We start from the raw sequence: 9,532 nt of genomic DNA on the forward strand, positions 1-9,532 counted from the left end.
CTTTCTCAGCATTCTCACCTTGAACAATAGTGTTATTTCACGATCTTGCTCATGTCTACGCATAGTCGAGAATTCAAAAGTATGTAGGTGGCAGATGACTCAAGGCTTGTAGACTTCTACAATAAGATGCTATTGAATGTTTTGTCACCTATGATGTGTTACAACAATTTGTGCAAATCCTCTTATAGGTCACAATGGAGTCGATTATATTGTGACATGTAATTGACAGAGTTGACTCCATTGTGACATGTATCATATTGTGATTTTTCATGTTCTAATCATTACATTCACATTCTATAATATGGTCATTTTGTAATTTATGTTTAGGTTTATATGGCATCTTTGAAAAAGCATGCGAGGTTATCCCAAAGTAACCAAAATGCAACACAATCCAAGAGAGGGAGTGGATTGGCAAAAAAGATGTAGACTAATTTGAAGTTTTGGTTATGCATAAGAGGTAATTGTGACTCTTGAGGGCACACAAGTGAGGGACAATTGGAGGAACTTACTCTCTAATCATATCCTTTTTAAAATATAACCAATATAGCCCCATGTAATTGCGAGATAATGCTCTTTATGCTAGTTGTAAGGCTGAAAAGCAAGGAGAAATAAAACCAAGCCAGTTTGAAATAATATGACATAACACACAAAGTGACTCCTACATAGCTATTTTTAAAGGTAGAAAATAATAGCAAGAGTGATGCTACGAGAGAGCACATCATAATGGGGAGAGAGAGAGAGAGAGAGAGAGAGAGAGAGAGAGGGAGGGAGGGAGGGAGGGAGGGAGGGAGAGAGAGAGAGAGAGAGAGGGATCCGTTAGAGACCAAATTATGGTTTATGGAATCCACTCATGAAAACAAAAGCATGAAGGCATGAAAGGTACAAGAAGTACAAAAGTGCAATGTACATGGTATACCGATACTCGAGACCATACATGCTTGACCAAAATACAACACAAATATAGTGGTTGATTGACGATTAAATACCTTGGGCAAGATGCCTAAACATAGGTAAGAAGTTGATATTGATGGGTGAGCACCTATGCCCATGACACTCAAGTGTCATGGACTATGGAGTCTAGTAGGTGAGGAGGTCCATGCAAGACTTGTTCATACATCTACATGATGTGCCCATGTCCAAAGCAAATGAGAAGTGTGTGTTTCTCAGTCTCTACATCATTCAAGAAGGTGCAAAGTAGGGCTCTAGTAGCTACTCCCCCCAAGACCACTCTTCACTGCAAGACTATGGGATCTAGTTTAGATCATGGTGATGATGCATCAAGCTTGAGGTAAAGAGTGACACTTGTAAGTGTGGTTGTGCTTGCTCTTTTGTGTAGTTTCACACTACACAGATGTGCAGTAGTACTCAAACATGGACTGCTTGGGGGTCTCTTTCCACCGTCTATGCAAAACATGTTGGCGTATAACATTTAACTTAATTTTTCAAGAGGCAAATTTTATAGCCACTCTAAACCCCCATCTTAAGAACCATACCTATATGTTAAGGACCTACCACATCATAAAGATCTTGCCCTTGACTGTCTTTTGTAATTTATACCCATGTCCCACCCTAGCTTGGATAATGTTATTGGGTATCTCTTCGACTTTTGTGATATATACTCTTTCCAATGTAGAAAACTCTAGTGGCCTCAGTTTCTAGCAAAAGGACGGAGGAATGAGTGCTGACCTTGATCCCACTATATCTCTTAGAAAAGTATTTTGAATATTCTTGATACCATTCCAAGTGCACCTGGAGATGCTCCCTCCTCATACCTCTACTCCATTGAGCAAGACATGTATGACATAAATAAGATCTAAGGTGACATTCACAGAAGTCTCCTTGATTGCATTTGTATTCAAGGATTAGCACTTGGTCAAGTCTGCAAGAATCTTTGGCTCAAAGCATCTACGCCAATTTAATTTGTTGGAATTTTAAAAGCATTTGTGCCCATATCAATTTGTTGGAATTTTAATGCCCCAAGCACTTGAAGTGTTTAACTACCTCAATGCCTTGCCTAAGATATGCAATGTGTGATAGCTCTTTAGACCAAATATTTTAGTCATAGACTTTATTTTCCCCACATTAATTGATAGGTTCTCCTAGCTACATATGCAAAGAGCACTACATCATCTGCATAGATGGAAATAAGAGTGTGTAGTGCCTAGGTGGGGTCCATCAACTCCTTTGACTCATGCGAAGATCATAACCATTGTTTCTAGCTCATCTATATAGAGTGCAAACAAAATGGGAGAGAGTGGGTAGCCCTATGATCTATTACTACCCATAGCTTTAGGGCACCCTAAAATACTCCATCCATGCCCATAAACTTTTGTGGTGACTAGTATCAAAAGCCTTTCAGAACAATAAATAGACCCTTGTCCCACTGAGTTGCTAGTCCCTTCATAAGTACTTGAATGGTGACAAGATGATCAATAATGCTCTATTGGGGTTTGAATGATGACAAGGTGATAAAAAATGCTATGTTGGGGTTTGAATGCTACTTATCGTTATGATCTCTTCCCCAAATTTTCTACCCATTTGTTGAGATTTTATGTTCATTGGTATTGAAGAGCTTCATCATGGTGAACCCTACCATTATGGTCATAGTATTTGGAAGCCCGTGGGTTTGCACCCAATTTTTCTATGCCTCCAGGAAACCATCTAGCATGGAATATTTCAAAATTCAAATATCCATTCTAACACTACACTTCTTGACAATTTCAGCAATTCAAAGCATATGTTTGGTGTATCTACACCTTTTCCATTGGTCAACCTCTTCAACCATGCCTTATATCTTCTCGATAGGAGAAATGGCTTCTATGTGCCTAAGTACTAATCAAGAGAAAAGCCAACCACTATAACTATTGACCCTTGGATACTTTTGGATGCAGATTAAGTGTCATCTTTTGCAAAATATAAGCTTCTATCAATGCTTATTTTCATATTCCACAAATGAACACAACATAGACACTTATCTCAGCACATTTCATGAAAAATTTCCTAGGGTGGATTATGGAATGAGCAATCCATAATTCCATATTTTGTGTGCATCTGCACATGTGTGTCATGTACGTACATGCGTGTGTGTGCGCGTGGAGGTCTCGTGTAGGTGTGCATGTGGATGAGTGTGTGTGTGTGTTAAAAAGCTATCTAGAAATAGATACAACGACAACAAAGTAAATAAGGAAACTAGCCAATCAAAAAGGAAAAAAATTCTAATTTAATTAAGGAAAATGCATAAATATATAAGAGTATAACTCTATACATAGAAATACATAACCATATAAAAAATATATGTACATATGTATACATACATACATACATACATACATACACACACACACACACACACACACACACACACACACACACATAGATATATACATATACATATACATATACATATACATATATATATATATATATACATACATACACACACACACACACACATATCAATAAAAGCTTACGTAAATAATTCTAGAAAAACCTTAAAATTAACACTCAAACCAAGTATGGCCAACTCTATAAGGTACGAACCTAAACATTACAAGACCACATGTCTATATATATATATATATATATATATATATATATATAATGTTATAATTGGCATTACAAACCTATAAGCTTAAAAACCACTAACCACTAACCACAGGTAACCACAATCAATTAAAAAATGTATCTTAACTAAACCAATCAAAATACTTAAAGATCAAAACTTTAGGTAAAGCTTAGCAACATAATGAACAAAAAATTTTCACTACTTCTATACAAAAACAAAAATCCATAAATATAAATATGAATGAATAAATGAATATAAATAAGTAAATAAATATATATACAAAGACACGTAAATTAGGTCAAGCTTTACATCATATGAACATGTGCCTCTGAGTACTCATGCTCACACCAAGACAAAGTGCAAAAAAAAAAACAAAGAACCATGAGTGGAGCAACCATATGGGCTCAGTCGAAACAAAAGTATACGAGCCCACATGAAAATCAAAGAAAGTCAAAACACTATGTAAAAACATACAACTTTGGAAGAAGAGAGCTCTAAAACAAAGCAAACTGCATGTGAAGGATACACCAAGGTGAATGCTCATAAATCATTCATAAGGCCTGCCTGAGATGTGCAGTGTGGAAAAGAGGATGGAAAGCTAGAGAGAGAGAGAGAGAGAAGTTTGTGTATATGTATATATATATGTGGAGAGACGTATACATATAGAGAATGGGGGGGGAGTTGAGAGAGAGAGAGAGAGAGAGAGACGAATGTAGATATATATATATATATATATATATATATATATATAGGGGGAGGAGACAGAGAAGAGATAGAGAGCAAAGAGCAAGCAAGCAAGAGAGAGAGAGAGAGAGAGAGAGAGAGAGAGGTGTGTGTGTGGAATCAATTAAAGGGCTTCACAAGGTGACATGATAAGATACATTCCCTAGACACTAGGCATGCTTTTCTTGAGTTACTTTTCTTAAATTACTTAGGAAGAATGCTTTTCTTAAGTTACTGTTAATTGATTGGTTAACAACACGGCACTGCTGGTTAGTGATGTCATTTGATGTATAGTGGCATGTCCATAGAGCTAGGATTGTGCCTTTGACCCAAATAGGCCCAAGATGGTTGTAAACGAATGAGGAAAGAGAGTGGTATAAAGGGAATAGGGTTGGCCCTCCCTTCAAAAGGTGACATGTATACAAGGCCAAGTGGTTGACTTTGGTCTTCATTGTTGGATGCACAAGTTTGCAATACAAGCTCCCTATTCTTTTCCAAGAGTGTTTTTGGGTGTTCTCTTGTTTCCTTTGTAGTTCCTTTGTGTTTGCCACTCCATCCCCATTCATTCTCTCCTCTTCTCCTCCCCTTCTCCCTCTCTTCTCGCATCTCGCATTTCCCTTCTTCTCACGTGGAAACACATTGCAACAATCTAGGAGCCGCTTGAGTGACACTTGCGGATGGCTCGTGCTTTGTATTGCTCTCACAAGGAGTAGGTTGGAGTGGAGGCTCCATCAGAATTCCTTAAAGATCCCCACGACACGTGAGTCACCATCGAGACCACACATCTTTGTCGCCATTGCCGAGGAGTTCAAGGTATGCTTTTGCATTGCACTTGCCTTGTCTCATCATCTACCCATTACTCATTGTTTCAAGCTTAACTTGGAACTTTGTTAGTGGAGTTGTAGGAGAGGAATGAGTGAAGTAGTGAGAGTTTAGGAAGAGAAAAGAAGAAGCAATCATTTTCTTGTTGGAAAGCATTTTGGATCATTTGAAGCTTGCTTTTTATGTTTTTTAGTGTTTTGAGTTGGTAGGAAGATAGTTTGGAAATTTTCTATGGAGTGTATGGTGTCAAAACTCACAAAAAACAACCAAGAATGAGGAATAATGCTGAGAAGTGGTTTTGAGTGTTGCCAGTCACCTGTTCAAGAAATCTCTCATTTTGCATTCAAATGTTGTTCTTTTTTGTTGTTTTTTGCATTGAGTAGGTAGACTAGGTAGTTTAGCATCCCCTTATTACAAAAAAACCTAAATAGAAACTTCAAGATAATCAAAACTCATCAAAAGCTAGTTGGCTATATTGCAATTTTCTATGTCCCACCATGACTCGTCACCATATCTCAGTATCCCACCGACCCATCGCCTTAGGCCTCTATCCCACCGGTCAAATAGGCATTGACCCAGTGCCATAACGTGATCCCATCAAACTGACACATGTCAGTACCTAAACCCCCCTCCTAATTAAGTTTATTGTTAGTCAGCTATCCCACTGGTCAAACAGGCATTGACCCGGTGCCATAACTCTATCCTGTCGATCGTTGCTTTAGCTCTATCCCGTCGGTCGGTGCTTTAACTCTATCCTGTTGGGTTGGTACCTTAGCTCTTTCCCGCTCAGCGGCCGATGCTTTGACTATATCCCGCCAGTCGATGCTTTCGCTCTATCTTACCAGCCGTTGCTTAAATAACTCTATCCCGCTGTCGATGCTTTAATTCTATACTACCGGTCGGTGCTTTAGCTCTATCCTATCAGGTCGGTGCTTTATCCCATTGATCATTGCTTTAACTTTATCCCGCCGGGTCATTCTTTAACTCTATCCCACACACCTACTATCCCACTGGGTGGGTGCCTTCGGTTTGGTGCCTTAGCTCTATCCTGTCAGTCGGTGCCTTAGCTCTATCCGCCAGTTGGTGCTTTAGCTCTATCTTGCCGATCATTGCCTTAGCTCTATCCCGTCGATCATTGCTTTAGCTCTATCCCGCCATCCGGAGGGATAGCTCTTGGAACACAAAAATAAAAAAAAAGCAGGGATATAAGTGTAATCTAGCACCTGAAAGTTGGAACCTTGAGCACTGAGAAGTGATAAAATTTACATGTAGATTGCATTGAAATAAAGCCCAATTTGCAAAAAAATCGCTTGACCCCACATCGAGGCAGATCAACCTAGAATTGGGGCCTCAACTGTGCCAATGTACACATGATCTTGAGATCAAGAAGAGTTGTACAAGCTCACCCTAAGCTTGAAGATAATGCCTCAAATACCATCTTGTAGACCTCCTTACCTAGCTTGGCATCCTCAGGGTCAACAAGCTCAAAAGTCAATTCTCACTCCTTCTAAGAACCACTAGGACCACCGATGTATCGGACAGGGCCCATAGTTCCACAACCTCCTCCTATATTACAAACGGTCCTTATGGATGAAGCTATGAGAATCCTAGTGCAAGCTCTAGGAAGGGGGCCCACAATGCCACCTCCATCTTTTCTAGGAAGGGATACCAAGCCCTTAAGGAGCAAGCCTGCCACAATCTCTATAATAATCACCGAGTTTCTAGGAGGAGACCCAGTTTCCCATGTTGAGAGATTCGAACAAAAATCTGTAAGACCTTTGGTGATATCGGGGACCTAGAAAAGGTCAATTCTTTTGGCTCGAGTCTTGATGGCAACGCTAGAAATTGGTTCAGAGCCTTAAACCCTAAGGAGAAAATAAGTTGGGACACATTGCATAAATCTTTCATTGCGGGGTTTGCACCCAGTGGTCCCAAGTGGACATCAATTAACTAGCTTTATGAGGTGAAGCAAAAGGAGACTGAGTCCTAAAGAGACCATATCACCAAGATTAAACATCTAAACTGGTGATGTGAACACCATGAGAGGATGAGTGACGCTTAGCTCTTACCAAACTTCCTCATAGGGCTAGGGGATGCTAAGCTACATGATCATTTGCAGGTTAGCATGTGAACTGATGCTGTGAACCCCATGAGAGGATGAGTGATGCTCAACTCTTACCACACTTCCTCATAGGGCTAGGAGATGCTAAGCTACATGATCATCTATTTGCTATGAACCCCACATCATTTGAGCTATGCAGCAAGACGGCCATGCACCTAGGGGATAACATGAGTGAGAAGCCCCAAAAGGATAAATTCTTAGCTTCCTCTAATATGTCCCAAATGACAAAGAAATCAACCTCAGAAGCAACTAAGGATGCAAGCATGACACCCAAAGTGCTAAACATGGAAGAGTTGGCCACCGATCTATTAAATGAGTTGGGCAAGCAATGGAAGGTGAAAACATTGAAAGATTCTCCTAGCATTCCCCATCTATTTCCACAAAGAGATAACATATGCTGTGGGGTATGCAATGGAAACCATCCCACTAATGAGTTCCCTCATCTTAGAGCAACGGTGGCACTCTACTGTGCCCATTGTGTTCATTGGGAAAACCATGATACATCCCAATGTCATTATCTTGGGGTGATTCCTCAAACCATGTATCAACAAAGGCCGCAACTAACACTGCCTGCACCACCCCATCCTTCCCATAAGGCATAATTGGAAATACCAAGAGCTACATCAACCAATCAAGAGCAATTTAGGGCTCAAAATATTCCATTACCCCTGCCAGTATTGGGACCTTAACCACCACCACAAATTACTCCCCTAAATCAAGTATTGGTGGAAGAGCACCTAGTGTTTGGGGCGACCCTAAACCTACCTTTACTGGAAATGAGTACCCCCAAAATAATGACAATGCAAATTGGTCTAGCATTATAAGTTGCTATGTCAAGCAATGTGACCAGTTTCTCCCGATCAATGTGTCATGGCCCCCACCAATCCAATGAGTGTCCCCTCAAGGGAGAAACTAATCAGTCGATCACATGTACACTAGCATCTAATACACCACTACCACCAATGTGCATTGGATGTGGTGTGTGTAAAGAATAAGGGAGAGAGATAGGAGACTCAAGTTCACCTTTCTTCACAACACACAAGCGAGAGAGGACACAAGGTTGGAGGGTGAAGCCTTTCTTCACTTTTGCACACAACAACAATACAATAGAAGAGGGAAATACCCTATATGTCAAAACCTAGAATACGTGGTTCATATGTGAACCCAAACCAAAACATACGTGGTAGTCTAACTACACCACAAGTACAACTAACATAGGCGGTGACATAAATGATAGTCATCCAGGAGATATGTCGGGGATAGAGCTTGATATCTCAACACTCCCCTCAAGCTCAAATCCATCTCACGTACACCAAGCAAGCTCCTAAATCTGCGAAGCTTCTCGGTACCCAATGCCTTCGTAAAAATATCAGCCACCTGCTCCTCAGTGCTGACATAGACAAGATCAATCTCACCAGCTAGAACCTTCTCTCTCACAAAGTGATAATGCACCTCAATGTGCTTCGTTCTAGCATGATAAACTGGGTTATTAGCAAGCATGATGCTGCTAATGTTGTCACAATGAATGACAACTGCTGCATGAACTGACTGTCCCATATCTGCAAGTAGCTTCCGTAACCAAGCTACCTCACATGCAGCCATTGCTGCACCCCTGTACTCTGCCTCTGTGCTCGACAAGGCAACTGTTGGCTGCTTCTTGCTGCTCCAACTGATGGCACCACTCCCAAGGGAAAACATAAAACCACTAGTAGATCTCCTGTCTGAGACACTACCAGCCCAGTTAGCATCTGTGTATCCATGTACCTGTAATGCACACCCAGCTTCATAAAACAGTCCATAATGCAATGTGGACTTCACATACCGCAGTATGCGCCTAGCCGCATCCAAATGTGGCTTCCTCGGTGCCTGCATAAACTGACTCACCAGCCCCACAGCATAGCTCAAATCTGGTCTGGTTATAGTCATGTAAATCAAGCTACCTACTATGCGCCTGTACATAGTAATATCTTCAAGAAGCTCACCTGGAGCTTCACATTCTGCTCCAATGGAACAGAAATAGGCTTACAGCCTGTCATCCCATATTTGGACAGCATGTCCAAACCGTATTGCCTTTGCAACAGCCATATCCCACTCGGGGATCTAATAACCTCAATGCCCAAGAAGTAACGCAGCTCTCCCAAATCCTTCATCTCAAATTTCTGCTTCAACAGCAGCTTCACTTCATTAATGTCTGCATCACTATCACCTGTAATAATCAAGTCATCAACATAGATGACTATAAGCACAATCCCTCTGTTTGTCCTTTTCACATAAAGTGAAAAATCTGAATTGGAAATCTG

The sequence above is a fragment of the Dipteris shenzhenensis genome, chromosome 20, assembly GCF_047967505.1.
Source record: "Dipteris shenzhenensis isolate YYH24624 ecotype China chromosome 20, Dip_SZ_1.0, whole genome shotgun sequence".
Lineage (NCBI taxonomy): Eukaryota > Viridiplantae > Streptophyta > Polypodiopsida > Gleicheniales > Dipteridaceae > Dipteris > Dipteris shenzhenensis.